Genomic DNA, 17,026 nt, shown 5'->3' on the forward strand with positions numbered 1-17,026 from the left:
GCAGATTGGCCAACCAGTGGGGAAGACGAGCTGTCGAGTCAAGCCTCCCGCTTCGTCAGGGGCCCGGCTGGGTTCGGGAGAGCGCCGCCACGTCGTGCCGTCTAACGCTGACTCCAGGTGGAAAGAAGTCGACCCACGACCTCCCGCTTGCCACCGCCCACCCGTAAACTCGCGCTCTCTGGCCTTCCTGCCTTACCACCCATCCAAGCGGGCCTGCTTCCCTCCTTGCACCCCTGCACCGCGCTCAGCCCAGCCGTGCTGCTGCTGGAGGGCAGAGTCGGTCAGCAGCCTCCTTGCTGCCCAGACCGCCCCAGCGGCCGCCGCACCGCCCAACTCACTCGAACACCGGCTGGCGGAAGGTTTCCTTTCGGACGTCGGGGGGACGCGCGGTGAGAGGCCCTGCCTGATTCAACGAGCCTCCCTCTCGGCACACAGAAGCTTCCCATCCCCACCGCGAGGTCCCCTGGTGCCCCCTGTGCGGCCATTAGAGGATGTGGGTCTCAGGTGACGGCTAGGGAGGAAACGGGTGGGTGCGCGGAGAGCACTGCACACGGAGCTGGGCAGAGGGCCGGAAAGCGACCAGAGGAGCCCAGCGTGTGCCGAGGGCTGAGAGGTGGCGGTCGGGGTAGAGGGTGGCCACGTGGTCCGCAGGGCTAGGGTGGCCCAGCTAGCTGCCGGTGGGTGGCGAGTGCGGCCGGCGGGTGGCCCGGCGGCTTGGGAGGGGCGTCAGGACGATGGGCCGCCGTGCCTGGGGCGGGTGCACGGGCCGTGGCGGGACCGGGTGCGGTGGGCGGGAGCCAGGGACGTCTCAGAGCATAGACGGGGTGGCCAGGGCGGGCGGACGGGCGTTGTCTAGAGCAAGGCGTCTGGGAGAAGCGGCTGGCAGCAAGTGGGCAGCTGGAGGGCGTGGGGGACTTAGAAGAGGGAGGAGAGGGCTCCGGAGAGGATGAGATCCAAGAGCCCATCAGCAGACAGGACCCCCATCGGGCCAGTTGGAGGTGGTGCCCTGGAGGGCCACCAGGCCGAGGGGCGTGAGTCGGGTCGCAGGCAACGGGACCCTGGAGGCAGAGCGCCGCGCGCGAGGGAGACAGGAGGGCGAAGTGGGGAGGGGGCGGGGCGGGGGAGGGGAGGGGAGGGGCCAGGGAGGGGTCGTGTGGCGTCTGTGCTAGGTGTGCAAGGGGTGGTGAATTGCACGGACCCAGAGGCTTCGGGTTCACTCCCCTGGTCAGTCCAGAGGCAAAGACTTGAGGTGCTTGCCCGCGTGGTCGGGGGGGGGGGGTTGGGGGGGGTGGGGAGGGCTGGTTCGGGGCGGGGCCGGGCGGGGCGGGGCGGGGGCGGGGCCAAGCTGCTGCGGGCCAGGGGCTGGGGCGGGGCTCGGCGGAGCGCGGCCGTGCGCCGCCGGGCAGGGGGGCAGGGCGTCTGGGCGCCGTGCGCGGGACGCAGGGCGTTTGGGCATGTCAGAACAAGAGACCGAGGCAAAGCAAAGCGGGATGGGCGAATGAAGATTCGGATGGTGCGTGTGGAGGGAGGAGCGGGCAAGTGCACCGAAGTCGTGGTGGAGGCGCCGGCTCAAGCGGCCGGCGGGACGGCCGCGCGGGCTGTGTAGGGGAGAGACTTTTGGGCGCTGGGGCCGGTGACGTGGCAGGAGGGTGTCCTAGTTTCCTCTGGGGAGAGGCCTCTTGACCGTTGAGCTTTGGCCTGAGGGCGAGCGCGAGGTGCCGGTCCGGTGGGGGAGGCCGAGTGAGCTGGAGAGCTGGCGTGTCGGCGAAGGTGGTGGGTGTGCGGGGCGAGGGAGGCGCGGGCAAGGGACGGCGGTGACGGGCAGGCGCGAGAGGAGCGGGCGGTGTGAGGAAGCGAGAGGCGCGCACGGTAGAGACCCGGGAAGGCGGCAGGAGACGGCTCGAGTGGGTGGGACACCAAAAGGGGGGAGTGTGCTGCATGGGCCGGGAATCGAACCCGGGCCTCCCGCGTGGCAGGCGAGAATTCTACCACTGAACCACCCATGCGCCGCTGCTGGGCCCCCTCCCGCTTCGCCTCAGCGCGTGCTCGCCACCAGCCGCCGCCGCCGCCGCCGCCGCCGCGCCCCCACCGCTGCCCGCCGTGCGCCCGGAGCGCTCCTGGAGCGTGGCAGGCGGCGCCGCCCTGCCAGCCTGGGAGAGGGCGGCCCACCTGGAGGAGAGGCGCCGCGCAGGCGGAGGCGCGGGCTGCGGGCGTGGGGGGCGTGCGGGGGGAGGGGGCAGGGGGGTGGGGAGACAGGCCCTGTCGCCTGAGCCTGCGCTCTCCCGGAAATGCCGCTGTCCCCGGGACGAAAACAGCCGCCGGATCCAGCGTGACCGTGCCCCGAGCCCGGGGAGCCGAGGGGCGCGGTGAAGCCACCCCTCCCGCAGCCCCCTTCCTCGGCGGCCTTCTGTGCCTGTGCTGGCCTGGGGAGAAGGAGGACGGGTGCTGGGCCTCTGACTTGAGCGGGGGTGGGGGGTGGGGGGGGTGGGGGGGTGGGGGGGTGGGTCGGGGCGGGACGACACCGCACGTCTGGTAGAGTGGCCGGTCTGTGCGAGGCTCACTTCCACCGTCTGGCCGCCGGCACTCGCTAGGGATCCCGGGCCGCGGTGTCGCTTTTGAGGCGGGAGGGCTCCAAAGGGAGGGTGGGGGGAGCGCTCTGGCAGAGTGTGTTCCGGGGGGCGTGGCTGCCGGCACCCGGACGTCCAGGTGTGGGGGCGCCGGGCGCACTGGTGTGGTTGCTCGGGCTCGGCAGCAGCTTCCCGCGTGGAGTTGCGTGGGTGGGCTTCGGGATCTGCGAGGTGTCCGTGGAACAGTCTTCTCGGGATCCTCCAGGTACCGAGCCACGCAGGTCCTGTGCCAGGCTCTGGCTCGATCCATTCTGTCTCGCTGAGGCAGGGCCTGAATGGGCCCGAGCGGGCAAGTGCGGAGCGGTAAAGGGCCCAGAGTGAAAAGCCCAGGGAAATTTGACTACGGGTAAGCCCGGGTGCACAGTCGTGCTGGTGGGAAGTTGACGCAGCAATTTGGCGAGGGAATGGAAAGAGCAAGCGTGGGGGCGAGCCCGGGGGCTCCGAGGGACGTGAGGGTGGTGGGAGCAGGGGCACCGATGGAGGCAGAGGCACGGACGGGACGCCGGCACAGCCATTTCTCACACGCGGCAATGCAGGCTGTGGCGGTGTATGGCACGGAAAGCAATTGCTGTTCACCGGGTAGGTGCTAGAGGGTGAATCTGGGTGGCCGCGGCAGGCGGGGGAAAGAAAGAAGAGAGAAGAGAGAAAGAACGAGGGAAAGAAACGGGAAAGAAACAGAGAAAGAGGAAGAGAGAGAGAGAGAAAGAGAGAAACACAGAGAAGAGAGAAGAGAGAGTAAGAGAAAGAGATAAAGAGACCGAGGGAGAGGAAGAAAGAGAGAGAGACAGAGAAAAGGCAGGCAGGCAGGCAGGCAGGCAGGCAGGCAGGCAGGCAGGCAGGCAGGCAGAAATGTCAGAGATTAGGAAGGCAGACTGGCAAATAGGTTGAAGGAGATGAAGAGAAAGACACAAAAAGGAGAAAGACAGAAAGGCAGAAAGGCAGGCAGAAGAGAAGGAGGGGAGGGGGAATGGAGGGAGGGAGGGAGGGAAAGGACGGGGCGCGGCCCAGGTGCTCTGAAGTCCTTCAGTGTACCCTCGGTCTGGCAGGTGGAAGGGGTGTGTGAGGTGGCTTGGGGCACAGCTTGCGGGCAAGGAAGCGGGCAGAAGGTGGAAGGCCCGGGAGCATGGCGAGGGGCGGTTTCTGCTTGGCGGAGGGTGGCGGGAAAGGGTAGGTGAGTGTGAGAAGCCAGCGGTAAGGGTACGTAGGCCCCGCCCCGAGAGGCGGACGGGCTGGCAGGTGGCAGGGGAGTCGGGCTGGTGAAGGGCTCCCCGAGTGGCCAGTCAGCGAGGGCTACCTTCGGAGCTGGTGAGGTAGTGCAGGGCGGTGAGGGTGGTGAAAGGTGGGGAGAGTTGGGGGCCAAAAGGTTGACTCGTGTCAGGAGTGGGATTCGAACCCACGCCTCCAGGGGAGACTGCGACCTGAACGCAGCGCCTTAGACCGCTCGGCCATCCTGACGGTGGGAGCGAGCGCGCTGGCGCCCGCCTGGCTGGGATCGGGCGGCAAGAGCGCTGTCCTCGAGCGTTGGGCCCAAGTGCCTCCCGGCGGGCAGTGGCGGTGCGCGCCGGAGCGGAGCGGCGTGTGGCGGCGGGAGTCGGCAGGGCGCGCGCCCAGCCCGTCCTGGCGCGCTTCCTTCCCGCTGCGGCCAGTTGCCCCAGGCGTGTCGCCGGCGTCGGAGGCGAGAGGCCGCGCGGCCCTGCCAGGTTTCAGCACCAGCGGAGTCCCGAGTCGGCAGTGGGGAGTCGGCAGGCGGCTCGGGTCCGGGTCCGGGTCCGGGTCCGGGTCCGGGTCCGGGTCCGGGTCCCAGTCCGGAGTTGGTGGGTGGGTGTCGGTGGTCGGCATCGGGGTGAGGTCCGGGTGAGGGCCGGAGGCTGGTTGGCTGTGGGTGGGGGTGGGGGTGGGGGTGGGCGAGGCAAGGGGCCCGGCGGGCGCGTGCTGGAGCGCCGCCGGGCGTGGGCCCGGGAGGCCCAGAGCAGGGCTGGGCGAGGCTTGCGGGAGAGCGTTGCGCGCAGGGCCCCGGCGCCACCGTCCTCGTTAGTATAGTGGTGAGTATCCCCGCCTGTCACGCGGGAGACCGGGGTTCGATTCCCCGACGGGGAGGCTGCCGCCCTTTTTGGCCCCCGCCACCGCCCTCCAGGCCGCCTCCCGCCCACCGACGACGGCCCGCCTGCTTTCCCGCCCCGCGCCCCGGCGCCCAGGTGCACGGCGCCACCTGCTGCCTGGCCCGCTCCTTCCCAGCCAGGCCAAACGGCAGGGTGGCCCCAGGGACCCCGTCGGCGGCTCACGGCAGCCGGCCGGCGGCCCGCCCCAACGGGGCGGGGTGTCTCGCGGCGGCCCGCCCGGGGTCGCCGAGCCACTCCCTGCCACGCCCAGGCGCCGCCCCCAGCGGCGAGAGGTCTTGGCCGCGCTCAGCTCGGCAGCCCAACGCGCTGCGCGCCGTGTCCTGGCCGAGCCACGACGACCGCTGGCCACCCGGGCCGTGGGCATGCGCGCCCCGCCGGCAGGCTGCAAGCAGCAGCCGAGGGTCTCCGAGCGCCGGGCTTGGGAGCAGCGCCGAGGCCACGGCCACGGCCGCGGAGCCCGGAGCCCGGAGTCCCAAGGAGCAAAGGCAGCAGCGAGAGCGTCGGCAGAGGCGGCGAGGGGGCCTCCGGGCGCCAGGCGTTCGGGAGGCGGGCGGGGCGTGTGGCAGAGGGCCGAGGGCTGAGGCGGGCGGCGGCTAGGCCTCTGGTCGGAGTCCCGGCCCGGCGACTGCGGGCTCCCCGGGCTGTGCAGCGTTGGTGGTATAGTGGTGAGCATAGCTGCCTTCCAAGCAGTTGACCCGGGTTCGATTCCCGGCCAACGCAGCAGCCCAGCCTGACGTTTTGCGGGCGGTGGTGCCGTGGTGCCGTGGTGCCGTGGTGCCGTGGTGCCGTGGTGCCGTGGTGCCGTGGTGCCAGGGGTCGGGGCAGAAGCTTAGGCAGAAGCGGAGGCGGTGTGGGTGGGTGGGCAGGAGGCGAGCAGTGTTTTGAGGGTGCTGCCAGCAGCCCGCGAGGCAGGCTGCGCCGATGGCGGGAGAGGGGGAGGGCGGCGGGCAGGGCCAAGGCCGAGGCTGGGCGACGCCCGGGCCTGGCGCCAAGGGAGCGCCCGGGGCCCGGGTGGAGGCGCCCAGCCGAGTCCAGGAGGCGGCGGCCGGCCGCGTGGCCCGACGCTCCCTGGTGGTCTAGTGGTTAGGATTCGGCGCTCTCACCGCCGCGGCCCGGGTTCGATTCCCGGTCAGGGAAGCCCTTCTTCTTCTTCGCCCCAGCGCGGCCCCCGCCCGCCTCGCTTTTACCCAAAGCCCATCACTCGCTCCCTGCCGAGCCAGCGGCCGCGCCACGCCCGGGGCACCACCCACCTCATCTCCACGGCCGCCCGCAAGCCCGCTACAATGCCGTCCTTTTCGCCTCCCTTGGCCCGCTCCAGCCTCTTGCCTTTCTCCAGCTTCTCCTTCCCTAGGCTCCCAAGCTTCGCTTCGCTTCGCTCCCGCTCGCCCTCAGCACCCAGCTCCAGCGGCCACGACCGCCTTGACACTCCCCTGGCTATCGGCACCACCTCGCTCGGGCCAGCCCACGTGTTGGCCCTTGGCAGGCCTACGGGCTTCCGCCGGGCCAAAGCTCTGCCTGTGTGGCACCACCTCCACGCCCCCTCCCACCCCGGGGGCGGGGAGGCGCTCGGGGGAGAAGGGTGAGGGCACCCGCACCCAGAACACACCGCCCACCTGCCGGGCCCCGCGGTGCCTGGCATCGCGCCACTCCTGCCAGCCACCGGTCGGGCTGGTGAAGAGGAACCGCAACCCTGTGCGCCCGGGCACCCTGGCCACGGTGGCCTCGAGACGTCGACGCGAACACCCGTGTTGAAATGGCCGAGCGGGCTGTAGGCGGGGGCGGGCGTGCAGGGCAGAAGTAGGAGGCAGCAGATTGGCCAACCAGTGGGGAAGACGAGCTGTCGAGTCAAGCCTCCCGCTTCGTCAGGGGCCCGGCTGGGTTCGGGAGAGCGCCGCCACGTCGTGCCGTCTAACGCTGACTCCAGGTGGAAAGAAGTCGACCCACGACCTCCCGCTTGCCACCGCCCACCCGTAAACTCGCGCTCTCTGGCCTTCCTGCCTTACCACCCATCCAAGCGGGCCTGCTTCCCTCCTTGCACCCCTGCACCGCGCTCAGCCCAGCCGTGCTGCTGCTGGAGGGCAGAGTCGGTCAGCAGCCTCCTTGCTGCCCAGACCGCCCCAGCGGCCGCCGCACCGCCCAACTCACTCGAACACCGGCTGGCGGAAGGTTTCCTTTCGGACGTCGGGGGGACGCGCGGTGAGAGGCCCTGCCTGATTCAACGAGCCTCCCTCTCGGCACACAGAAGCTTCCCATCCCCACCGCGAGGTCCCCTGGTGCCCCCTGTGCGGCCATTAGAGGATGTGGGTCTCAGGTGACGGCTAGGGAGGAAACGGGTGGGTGCGCGGAGAGCACTGCACACGGAGCTGGGCAGAGGGCCGGAAAGCGACCAGAGGAGCCCAGCGTGTGCCGAGGGCTGAGAGGTGGCGGTCGGGGTAGAGGGTGGCCACGTGGTCCGCAGGGCTAGGGTGGCCCAGCTAGCTGCCGGTGGGTGGCGAGTGCGGCCGGCGGGTGGCCCGGCGGCTTGGGAGGGGCGTCAGGACGATGGGCCGCCGTGCCTGGGGCGGGTGCACGGGCCGTGGCGGGACCGGGTGCGGTGGGCGGGAGCCAGGGACGTCTCAGAGCATAGACGGGGTGGCCAGGGCGGGCGGACGGGCGTTGTCTAGAGCAAGGCGTCTGGGAGAAGCGGCTGGCAGCAAGTGGGCAGCTGGAGGGCGTGGGGGACTTAGAAGAGGGAGGAGAGGGCTCCGGAGAGGATGAGATCCAAGAGCCCATCAGCAGACAGGACCCCCATCGGGCCAGTTGGAGGTGGTGCCCTGGAGGGCCACCAGGCCGAGGGGCGTGAGTCGGGTCGCAGGCAACGGGACCCTGGAGGCAGAGCGCCGCGCGCGAGGGAGACAGGAGGGCGAAGTGGGGAGGGGGCGGGGCGGGGGAGGGGAGGGGAGGGGCCAGGGAGGGGTCGTGTGGCGTCTGTGCTAGGTGTGCAAGGGGTGGTGAATTGCACGGACCCAGAGGCTTCGGGTTCACTCCCCTGGTCAGTCCAGAGGCAAAGACTTGAGGTGCTTGCCCGCGTGGTCGGGGGGGGGGGGTTGGGGGGGGTGGGGAGGGCTGGTTCGGGGCGGGGCCGGGCGGGGCGGGGCGGGGGCGGGGCCAAGCTGCTGCGGGCCAGGGGCTGGGGCGGGGCTCGGCGGAGCGCGGCCGTGCGCCGCCGGGCAGGGGGGCAGGGCGTCTGGGCGCCGTGCGCGGGACGCAGGGCGTTTGGGCATGTCAGAACAAGAGACCGAGGCAAAGCAAAGCGGGATGGGCGAATGAAGATTCGGATGGTGCGTGTGGAGGGAGGAGCGGGCAAGTGCACCGAAGTCGTGGTGGAGGCGCCGGCTCAAGCGGCCGGCGGGACGGCCGCGCGGGCTGTGTAGGGGAGAGACTTTTGGGCGCTGGGGCCGGTGACGTGGCAGGAGGGTGTCCTAGTTTCCTCTGGGGAGAGGCCTCTTGACCGTTGAGCTTTGGCCTGAGGGCGAGCGCGAGGTGCCGGTCCGGTGGGGGAGGCCGAGTGAGCTGGAGAGCTGGCGTGTCGGCGAAGGTGGTGGGTGTGCGGGGCGAGGGAGGCGCGGGCAAGGGACGGCGGTGACGGGCAGGCGCGAGAGGAGCGGGCGGTGTGAGGAAGCGAGAGGCGCGCACGGTAGAGACCCGGGAAGGCGGCAGGAGACGGCTCGAGTGGGTGGGACACCAAAAGGGGGGAGTGTGCTGCATGGGCCGGGAATCGAACCCGGGCCTCCCGCGTGGCAGGCGAGAATTCTACCACTGAACCACCCATGCGCCGCTGCTGGGCCCCCTCCCGCTTCGCCTCAGCGCGTGCTCGCCACCAGCCGCCGCCGCCGCCGCCGCCGCCGCGCCCCCACCGCTGCCCGCCGTGCGCCCGGAGCGCTCCTGGAGCGTGGCAGGCGGCGCCGCCCTGCCAGCCTGGGAGAGGGCGGCCCACCTGGAGGAGAGGCGCCGCGCAGGCGGAGGCGCGGGCTGCGGGCGTGGGGGGCGTGCGGGGGGAGGGGGCAGGGGGGTGGGGAGACAGGCCCTGTCGCCTGAGCCTGCGCTCTCCCGGAAATGCCGCTGTCCCCGGGACGAAAACAGCCGCCGGATCCAGCGTGACCGTGCCCCGAGCCCGGGGAGCCGAGGGGCGCGGTGAAGCCACCCCTCCCGCAGCCCCCTTCCTCGGCGGCCTTCTGTGCCTGTGCTGGCCTGGGGAGAAGGAGGACGGGTGCTGGGCCTCTGACTTGAGCGGGGGTGGGGGGTGGGGGGGGTGGGGGGGTGGGGGGGTGGGTCGGGGCGGGACGACACCGCACGTCTGGTAGAGTGGCCGGTCTGTGCGAGGCTCACTTCCACCGTCTGGCCGCCGGCACTCGCTAGGGATCCCGGGCCGCGGTGTCGCTTTTGAGGCGGGAGGGCTCCAAAGGGAGGGTGGGGGGAGCGCTCTGGCAGAGTGTGTTCCGGGGGGCGTGGCTGCCGGCACCCGGACGTCCAGGTGTGGGGGCGCCGGGCGCACTGGTGTGGTTGCTCGGGCTCGGCAGCAGCTTCCCGCGTGGAGTTGCGTGGGTGGGCTTCGGGATCTGCGAGGTGTCCGTGGAACAGTCTTCTCGGGATCCTCCAGGTACCGAGCCACGCAGGTCCTGTGCCAGGCTCTGGCTCGATCCATTCTGTCTCGCTGAGGCAGGGCCTGAATGGGCCCGAGCGGGCAAGTGCGGAGCGGTAAAGGGCCCAGAGTGAAAAGCCCAGGGAAATTTGACTACGGGTAAGCCCGGGTGCACAGTCGTGCTGGTGGGAAGTTGACGCAGCAATTTGGCGAGGGAATGGAAAGAGCAAGCGTGGGGGCGAGCCCGGGGGCTCCGAGGGACGTGAGGGTGGTGGGAGCAGGGGCACCGATGGAGGCAGAGGCACGGACGGGACGCCGGCACAGCCATTTCTCACACGCGGCAATGCAGGCTGTGGCGGTGTATGGCACGGAAAGCAATTGCTGTTCACCGGGTAGGTGCTAGAGGGTGAATCTGGGTGGCCGCGGCAGGCGGGGGAAAGAAAGAAGAGAGAAGAGAGAAAGAACGAGGGAAAGAAACGGGAAAGAAACAGAGAAAGAGGAAGAGAGAGAGAGAGAAAGAGAGAAACACAGAGAAGAGAGAAGAGAGAGTAAGAGAAAGAGATAAAGAGACCGAGGGAGAGGAAGAAAGAGAGAGAGACAGAGAAAAGGCAGGCAGGCAGGCAGGCAGGCAGGCAGGCAGGCAGGCAGGCAGGCAGGCAGAAATGTCAGAGATTAGGAAGGCAGACTGGCAAATAGGTTGAAGGAGATGAAGAGAAAGACACAAAAAGGAGAAAGACAGAAAGGCAGAAAGGCAGGCAGAAGAGAAGGAGGGGAGGGGGAATGGAGGGAGGGAGGGAGGGAAAGGACGGGGCGCGGCCCAGGTGCTCTGAAGTCCTTCAGTGTACCCTCGGTCTGGCAGGTGGAAGGGGTGTGTGAGGTGGCTTGGGGCACAGCTTGCGGGCAAGGAAGCGGGCAGAAGGTGGAAGGCCCGGGAGCATGGCGAGGGGCGGTTTCTGCTTGGCGGAGGGTGGCGGGAAAGGGTAGGTGAGTGTGAGAAGCCAGCGGTAAGGGTACGTAGGCCCCGCCCCGAGAGGCGGACGGGCTGGCAGGTGGCAGGGGAGTCGGGCTGGTGAAGGGCTCCCCGAGTGGCCAGTCAGCGAGGGCTACCTTCGGAGCTGGTGAGGTAGTGCAGGGCGGTGAGGGTGGTGAAAGGTGGGGAGAGTTGGGGGCCAAAAGGTTGACTCGTGTCAGGAGTGGGATTCGAACCCACGCCTCCAGGGGAGACTGCGACCTGAACGCAGCGCCTTAGACCGCTCGGCCATCCTGACGGTGGGAGCGAGCGCGCTGGCGCCCGCCTGGCTGGGATCGGGCGGCAAGAGCGCTGTCCTCGAGCGTTGGGCCCAAGTGCCTCCCGGCGGGCAGTGGCGGTGCGCGCCGGAGCGGAGCGGCGTGTGGCGGCGGGAGTCGGCAGGGCGCGCGCCCAGCCCGTCCTGGCGCGCTTCCTTCCCGCTGCGGCCAGTTGCCCCAGGCGTGTCGCCGGCGTCGGAGGCGAGAGGCCGCGCGGCCCTGCCAGGTTTCAGCACCAGCGGAGTCCCGAGTCGGCAGTGGGGAGTCGGCAGGCGGCTCGGGTCCGGGTCCGGGTCCGGGTCCGGGTCCGGGTCCGGGTCCGGGTCCCAGTCCGGAGTTGGTGGGTGGGTGTCGGTGGTCGGCATCGGGGTGAGGTCCGGGTGAGGGCCGGAGGCTGGTTGGCTGTGGGTGGGGGTGGGGGTGGGGGTGGGCGAGGCAAGGGGCCCGGCGGGCGCGTGCTGGAGCGCCGCCGGGCGTGGGCCCGGGAGGCCCAGAGCAGGGCTGGGCGAGGCTTGCGGGAGAGCGTTGCGCGCAGGGCCCCGGCGCCACCGTCCTCGTTAGTATAGTGGTGAGTATCCCCGCCTGTCACGCGGGAGACCGGGGTTCGATTCCCCGACGGGGAGGCTGCCGCCCTTTTTGGCCCCCGCCACCGCCCTCCAGGCCGCCTCCCGCCCACCGACGACGGCCCGCCTGCTTTCCCGCCCCGCGCCCCGGCGCCCAGGTGCACGGCGCCACCTGCTGCCTGGCCCGCTCCTTCCCAGCCAGGCCAAACGGCAGGGTGGCCCCAGGGACCCCGTCGGCGGCTCACGGCAGCCGGCCGGCGGCCCGCCCCAACGGGGCGGGGTGTCTCGCGGCGGCCCGCCCGGGGTCGCCGAGCCACTCCCTGCCACGCCCAGGCGCCGCCCCCAGCGGCGAGAGGTCTTGGCCGCGCTCAGCTCGGCAGCCCAACGCGCTGCGCGCCGTGTCCTGGCCGAGCCACGACGACCGCTGGCCACCCGGGCCGTGGGCATGCGCGCCCCGCCGGCAGGCTGCAAGCAGCAGCCGAGGGTCTCCGAGCGCCGGGCTTGGGAGCAGCGCCGAGGCCACGGCCACGGCCGCGGAGCCCGGAGCCCGGAGTCCCAAGGAGCAAAGGCAGCAGCGAGAGCGTCGGCAGAGGCGGCGAGGGGGCCTCCGGGCGCCAGGCGTTCGGGAGGCGGGCGGGGCGTGTGGCAGAGGGCCGAGGGCTGAGGCGGGCGGCGGCTAGGCCTCTGGTCGGAGTCCCGGCCCGGCGACTGCGGGCTCCCCGGGCTGTGCAGCGTTGGTGGTATAGTGGTGAGCATAGCTGCCTTCCAAGCAGTTGACCCGGGTTCGATTCCCGGCCAACGCAGCAGCCCAGCCTGACGTTTTGCGGGCGGTGGTGCCGTGGTGCCGTGGTGCCGTGGTGCCGTGGTGCCGTGGTGCCGTGGTGCCAGGGGTCGGGGCAGAAGCTTAGGCAGAAGCGGAGGCGGTGTGGGTGGGTGGGCAGGAGGCGAGCAGTGTTTTGAGGGTGCTGCCAGCAGCCCGCGAGGCAGGCTGCGCCGATGGCGGGAGAGGGGGAGGGCGGCGGGCAGGGCCAAGGCCGAGGCTGGGCGACGCCCGGGCCTGGCGCCAAGGGAGCGCCCGGGGCCCGGGTGGAGGCGCCCAGCCGAGTCCAGGAGGCGGCGGCCGGCCGCGTGGCCCGACGCTCCCTGGTGGTCTAGTGGTTAGGATTCGGCGCTCTCACCGCCGCGGCCCGGGTTCGATTCCCGGTCAGGGAAGCCCTTCTTCTTCTTCGCCCCAGCGCGGCCCCCGCCCGCCTCGCTTTTACCCAAAGCCCATCACTCGCTCCCTGCCGAGCCAGCGGCCGCGCCACGCCCGGGGCACCACCCACCTCATCTCCACGGCCGCCCGCAAGCCCGCTACAATGCCGTCCTTTTCGCCTCCCTTGGCCCGCTCCAGCCTCTTGCCTTTCTCCAGCTTCTCCTTCCCTAGGCTCCCAAGCTTCGCTTCGCTTCGCTCCCGCTCGCCCTCAGCACCCAGCTCCAGCGGCCACGACCGCCTTGACACTCCCCTGGCTATCGGCACCACCTCGCTCGGGCCAGCCCACGTGTTGGCCCTTGGCAGGCCTACGGGCTTCCGCCGGGCCAAAGCTCTGCCTGTGTGGCACCACCTCCACGCCCCCTCCCACCCCGGGGGCGGGGAGGCGCTCGGGGGAGAAGGGTGAGGGCACCCGCACCCAGAACACACCGCCCACCTGCCGGGCCCCGCGGTGCCTGGCATCGCGCCACTCCTGCCAGCCACCGGTCGGGCTGGTGAAGAGGAACCGCAACCCTGTGCGCCCGGGCACCCTGGCCACGGTGGCCTCGAGACGTCGACGCGAACACCCGTGTTGAAATGGCCGAGCGGGCTGTAGGCGGGGGCGGGCGTGCAGGGCAGAAGTAGGAGGCAGCAGATTGGCCAACCAGTGGGGAAGACGAGCTGTCGAGTCAAGCCTCCCGCTTCGTCAGGGGCCCGGCTGGGTTCGGGAGAGCGCCGCCACGTCGTGCCGTCTAACGCTGACTCCAGGTGGAAAGAAGTCGACCCACGACCTCCCGCTTGCCACCGCCCACCCGTAAACTCGCGCTCTCTGGCCTTCCTGCCTTACCACCCATCCAAGCGGGCCTGCTTCCCTCCTTGCACCCCTGCACCGCGCTCAGCCCAGCCGTGCTGCTGCTGGAGGGCAGAGTCGGTCAGCAGCCTCCTTGCTGCCCAGACCGCCCCAGCGGCCGCCGCACCGCCCAACTCACTCGAACACCGGCTGGCGGAAGGTTTCCTTTCGGACGTCGGGGGGACGCGCGGTGAGAGGCCCTGCCTGATTCAACGAGCCTCCCTCTCGGCACACAGAAGCTTCCCATCCCCACCGCGAGGTCCCCTGGTGCCCCCTGTGCGGCCATTAGAGGATGTGGGTCTCAGGTGACGGCTAGGGAGGAAACGGGTGGGTGCGCGGAGAGCACTGCACACGGAGCTGGGCAGAGGGCCGGAAAGCGACCAGAGGAGCCCAGCGTGTGCCGAGGGCTGAGAGGTGGCGGTCGGGGTAGAGGGTGGCCACGTGGTCCGCAGGGCTAGGGTGGCCCAGCTAGCTGCCGGTGGGTGGCGAGTGCGGCCGGCGGGTGGCCCGGCGGCTTGGGAGGGGCGTCAGGACGATGGGCCGCCGTGCCTGGGGCGGGTGCACGGGCCGTGGCGGGACCGGGTGCGGTGGGCGGGAGCCAGGGACGTCTCAGAGCATAGACGGGGTGGCCAGGGCGGGCGGACGGGCGTTGTCTAGAGCAAGGCGTCTGGGAGAAGCGGCTGGCAGCAAGTGGGCAGCTGGAGGGCGTGGGGGACTTAGAAGAGGGAGGAGAGGGCTCCGGAGAGGATGAGATCCAAGAGCCCATCAGCAGACAGGACCCCCATCGGGCCAGTTGGAGGTGGTGCCCTGGAGGGCCACCAGGCCGAGGGGCGTGAGTCGGGTCGCAGGCAACGGGACCCTGGAGGCAGAGCGCCGCGCGCGAGGGAGACAGGAGGGCGAAGTGGGGAGGGGGCGGGGCGGGGGAGGGGAGGGGAGGGGCCAGGGAGGGGTCGTGTGGCGTCTGTGCTAGGTGTGCAAGGGGTGGTGAATTGCACGGACCCAGAGGCTTCGGGTTCACTCCCCTGGTCAGTCCAGAGGCAAAGACTTGAGGTGCTTGCCCGCGTGGTCGGGGGGGGGGGTTGGGGGGGGTGGGGAGGGCTGGTTCGGGGCGGGGCCGGGCGGGGCGGGGGCGGGGCCAAGCTGCTGCGGGCCAGGGGCTGGGGCGGGGCTCGGCGGAGCGCGGCCGTGCGCCGCCGGGCAGGGGGGCAGGGCGTCTGGGCGCCGTGCGCGGGACGCAGGGCGTTTGGGCATGTCAGAACAAGAGACCGAGGCAAAGCAAAGCGGGATGGGCGAATGAAGATTCGGATGGTGCGTGTGGAGGGAGGAGCGGGCAAGTGCACCGAAGTCGTGGTGGAGGCGCCGGCTCAAGCGGCCGGCGGGACGGCCGCGCGGGCTGTGTAGGGGAGAGACTTTTGGGCGCTGGGGCCGGTGACGTGGCAGGAGGGTGTCCTAGTTTCCTCTGGGGAGAGGCCTCTTGACCGTTGAGCTTTGGCCTGAGGGCGAGCGCGAGGTGCCGGTCCGGTGGGGGAGGCCGAGTGAGCTGGAGAGCTGGCGTGTCGGCGAAGGTGGTGGGTGTGCGGGGCGAGGGAGGCGCGGGCAAGGGACGGCGGTGACGGGCAGGCGCGAGAGGAGCGGGCGGTGTGAGGAAGCGAGAGGCGCGCACGGTAGAGACCCGGGAAGGCGGCAGGAGACGGCTCGAGTGGGTGGGACACCAAAAGGGGGGAGTGTGCTGCATGGGCCGGGAATCGAACCCGGGCCTCCCGCGTGGCAGGCGAGAATTCTACCACTGAACCACCCATGCGCCGCTGCTGGGCCCCCTCCCGCTTCGCCTCAGCGCGTGCTCGCCACCAGCCGCCGCCGCCGCCGCCGCCGCCGCGCCCCCACCGCTGCCCGCCGTGCGCCCGGAGCGCTCCTGGAGCGTGGCAGGCGGCGCCGCCCTGCCAGCCTGGGAGAGGGCGGCCCACCTGGAGGAGAGGCGCCGCGCAGGCGGAGGCGCGGGCTGCGGGCGTGGGGGGCGTGCGGGGGGAGGGGGCAGGGGGGTGGGGAGACAGGCCCTGTCGCCTGAGCCTGCGCTCTCCCGGAAATGCCGCTGTCCCCGGGACGAAAACAGCCGCCGGATCCAGCGTGACCGTGCCCCGAGCCCGGGGAGCCGAGGGGCGCGGTGAAGCCACCCCTCCCGCAGCCCCCTTCCTCGGCGGCCTTCTGTGCCTGTGCTGGCCTGGGGAGAAGGAGGACGGGTGCTGGGCCTCTGACTTGAGCGGGGGTGGGGGGTGGGGGGGGTGGGGGGGTGGGGGGGTGGGTCGGGGCGGGACGACACCGCACGTCTGGTAGAGTGGCCGGTCTGTGCGAGGCTCACTTCCACCGTCTGGCCGCCGGCACTCGCTAGGGATCCCGGGCCGCGGTGTCGCTTTTGAGGCGGGAGGGCTCCAAAGGGAGGGTGGGGGGAGCGCTCTGGCAGAGTGTGTTCCGGGGGGCGTGGCTGCCGGCACCCGGACGTCCAGGTGTGGGGGCGCCGGGCGCACTGGTGTGGTTGCTCGGGCTCGGCAGCAGCTTCCCGCGTGGAGTTGCGTGGGTGGGCTTCGGGATCTGCGAGGTGTCCGTGGAACAGTCTTCTCGGGATCCTCCAGGTACCGAGCCACGCAGGTCCTGTGCCAGGCTCTGGCTCGATCCATTCTGTCTCGCTGAGGCAGGGCCTGAATGGGCCCGAGCGGGCAAGTGCGGAGCGGTAAAGGGCCCAGAGTGAAAAGCCCAGGGAAATTTGACTACGGGTAAGCCCGGGTGCACAGTCGTGCTGGTGGGAAGTTGACGCAGCAATTTGGCGAGGGAATGGAAAGAGCAAGCGTGGGGGCGAGCCCGGGGGCTCCGAGGGACGTGAGGGTGGTGGGAGCAGGGGCACCGATGGAGGCAGAGGCACGGACGGGACGCCGGCACAGCCATTTCTCACACGCGGCAATGCAGGCTGTGGCGGTGTATGGCACGGAAAGCAATTGCTGTTCACCGGGTAGGTGCTAGAGGGTGAATCTGGGTGGCCGCGGCAGGCGGGGGAAAGAAAGAAGAGAGAAGAGAGAAAGAACGAGGGAAAGAAACGGGAAAGAAACAGAGAAAGAGGAAGAGAGAGAGAGAGAAAGAGAGAAACACAGAGAAGAGAGAAGAGAGAGTAAGAGAAAGAGATAAAGAGACCGAGGGAGAGGAAGAAAGAGAGAGAGACAGAGAAAAGGCAGGCAGGCAGGCAGGCAGGCAGGCAGGCAGGCAGGCAGGCAGGCAGGCAGAAATGTCAGAGATTAGGAAGGCAGACTGGCAAATAGGTTGAAGGAGATGAAGAGAAAGACACAAAAAGGAGAAAGACAGAAAGGCAGAAAGGCAGGCAGAAGAGAAGGAGGGGAGGGGGAATGGAGGGAGGGAGGGAGGGAAAGGACGGGGCGCGGCCCAGGTGCTCTGAAGTCCTTCAGTGTACCCTCGGTCTGGCAGGTGGAAGGGGTGTGTGAGGTGGCTTGGGGCACAGCTTGCGGGCAAGGAAGCGGGCAGAAGGTGGAAGGCCCGGGAGCATGGCGAGGGGCGGTTTCTGCTTGGCGGAGGGTGGCGGGAAAGGGTAGGTGAGTGTGAGAAGCCAGCGGTAAGGGTACGTAGGCCCCGCCCCGAGAGGCGGACGGGCTGGCAGGTGGCAGGGGAGTCGGGCTGGTGAAGGGCTCCCCGAGTGGCCAGTCAGCGAGGGCTACCTTCGGAGCTG

The 17,026-nt window shown here is 70.5% G+C and overlaps 11 non-coding genes across 11 annotated transcripts; 6 read left to right on the forward strand and 5 right to left on the reverse strand.

The window, feature by feature from the left end:
* Positions 1 to 1,935: 1,935 nt before the first annotated feature.
* On the reverse strand, positions 1,936 to 2,006 carry TRNAG-GCC (transfer RNA glycine (anticodon GCC)). The gene has a single exon. It is a non-coding gene; the product is annotated as a tRNA-Gly (tRNA).
* A 1,993-nt stretch (positions 2,007 to 3,999) lies between these two features.
* Positions 4,000 to 4,082, reverse strand: TRNAL-CAG (transfer RNA leucine (anticodon CAG)). Its single transcript has one exon. It is a non-coding gene; the product is annotated as a tRNA-Leu (tRNA).
* A 570-nt stretch (positions 4,083 to 4,652) lies between these two features.
* Positions 4,653 to 4,724, forward strand: TRNAD-GUC (transfer RNA aspartic acid (anticodon GUC)). Its single transcript has one exon. It is a non-coding gene; the product is annotated as a tRNA-Asp (tRNA).
* A 671-nt stretch (positions 4,725 to 5,395) lies between these two features.
* On the forward strand, positions 5,396 to 5,467 carry TRNAG-UCC (transfer RNA glycine (anticodon UCC)). Its single transcript has one exon. It is a non-coding gene; the product is annotated as a tRNA-Gly (tRNA).
* A 345-nt stretch (positions 5,468 to 5,812) lies between these two features.
* On the forward strand, positions 5,813 to 5,884 carry TRNAE-CUC (transfer RNA glutamic acid (anticodon CUC)). Its single transcript has one exon. It is a non-coding gene; the product is annotated as a tRNA-Glu (tRNA).
* Positions 5,885 to 8,489: 2,605 nt separating this feature from the next.
* TRNAG-GCC (transfer RNA glycine (anticodon GCC)) lies at positions 8,490 to 8,560 on the reverse strand. Its single transcript has one exon. It is a non-coding gene; the product is annotated as a tRNA-Gly (tRNA).
* Positions 8,561 to 10,553: 1,993 nt separating this feature from the next.
* On the reverse strand, positions 10,554 to 10,636 carry TRNAL-CAG (transfer RNA leucine (anticodon CAG)). The gene has a single exon. It is a non-coding gene; the product is annotated as a tRNA-Leu (tRNA).
* Positions 10,637 to 11,206: 570 nt separating this feature from the next.
* TRNAD-GUC (transfer RNA aspartic acid (anticodon GUC)) lies at positions 11,207 to 11,278 on the forward strand. The gene has a single exon. It is a non-coding gene; the product is annotated as a tRNA-Asp (tRNA).
* A 671-nt stretch (positions 11,279 to 11,949) lies between these two features.
* TRNAG-UCC (transfer RNA glycine (anticodon UCC)) lies at positions 11,950 to 12,021 on the forward strand. Its single transcript has one exon. It is a non-coding gene; the product is annotated as a tRNA-Gly (tRNA).
* A 337-nt stretch (positions 12,022 to 12,358) lies between these two features.
* Positions 12,359 to 12,430, forward strand: TRNAE-CUC (transfer RNA glutamic acid (anticodon CUC)). The gene has a single exon. It is a non-coding gene; the product is annotated as a tRNA-Glu (tRNA).
* Positions 12,431 to 15,029: 2,599 nt separating this feature from the next.
* On the reverse strand, positions 15,030 to 15,100 carry TRNAG-GCC (transfer RNA glycine (anticodon GCC)). Its single transcript has one exon. It is a non-coding gene; the product is annotated as a tRNA-Gly (tRNA).
* Between the last annotated feature and the right edge of the window lie 1,926 nt (positions 15,101 to 17,026).

Source organism: Dasypus novemcinctus, unplaced genomic scaffold, assembly GCF_030445035.2.
Source record: "Dasypus novemcinctus isolate mDasNov1 unplaced genomic scaffold, mDasNov1.1.hap2 scaffold_388, whole genome shotgun sequence".
NCBI classification, from domain to species: Eukaryota; Metazoa; Chordata; class Mammalia; order Cingulata; family Dasypodidae; genus Dasypus; species Dasypus novemcinctus.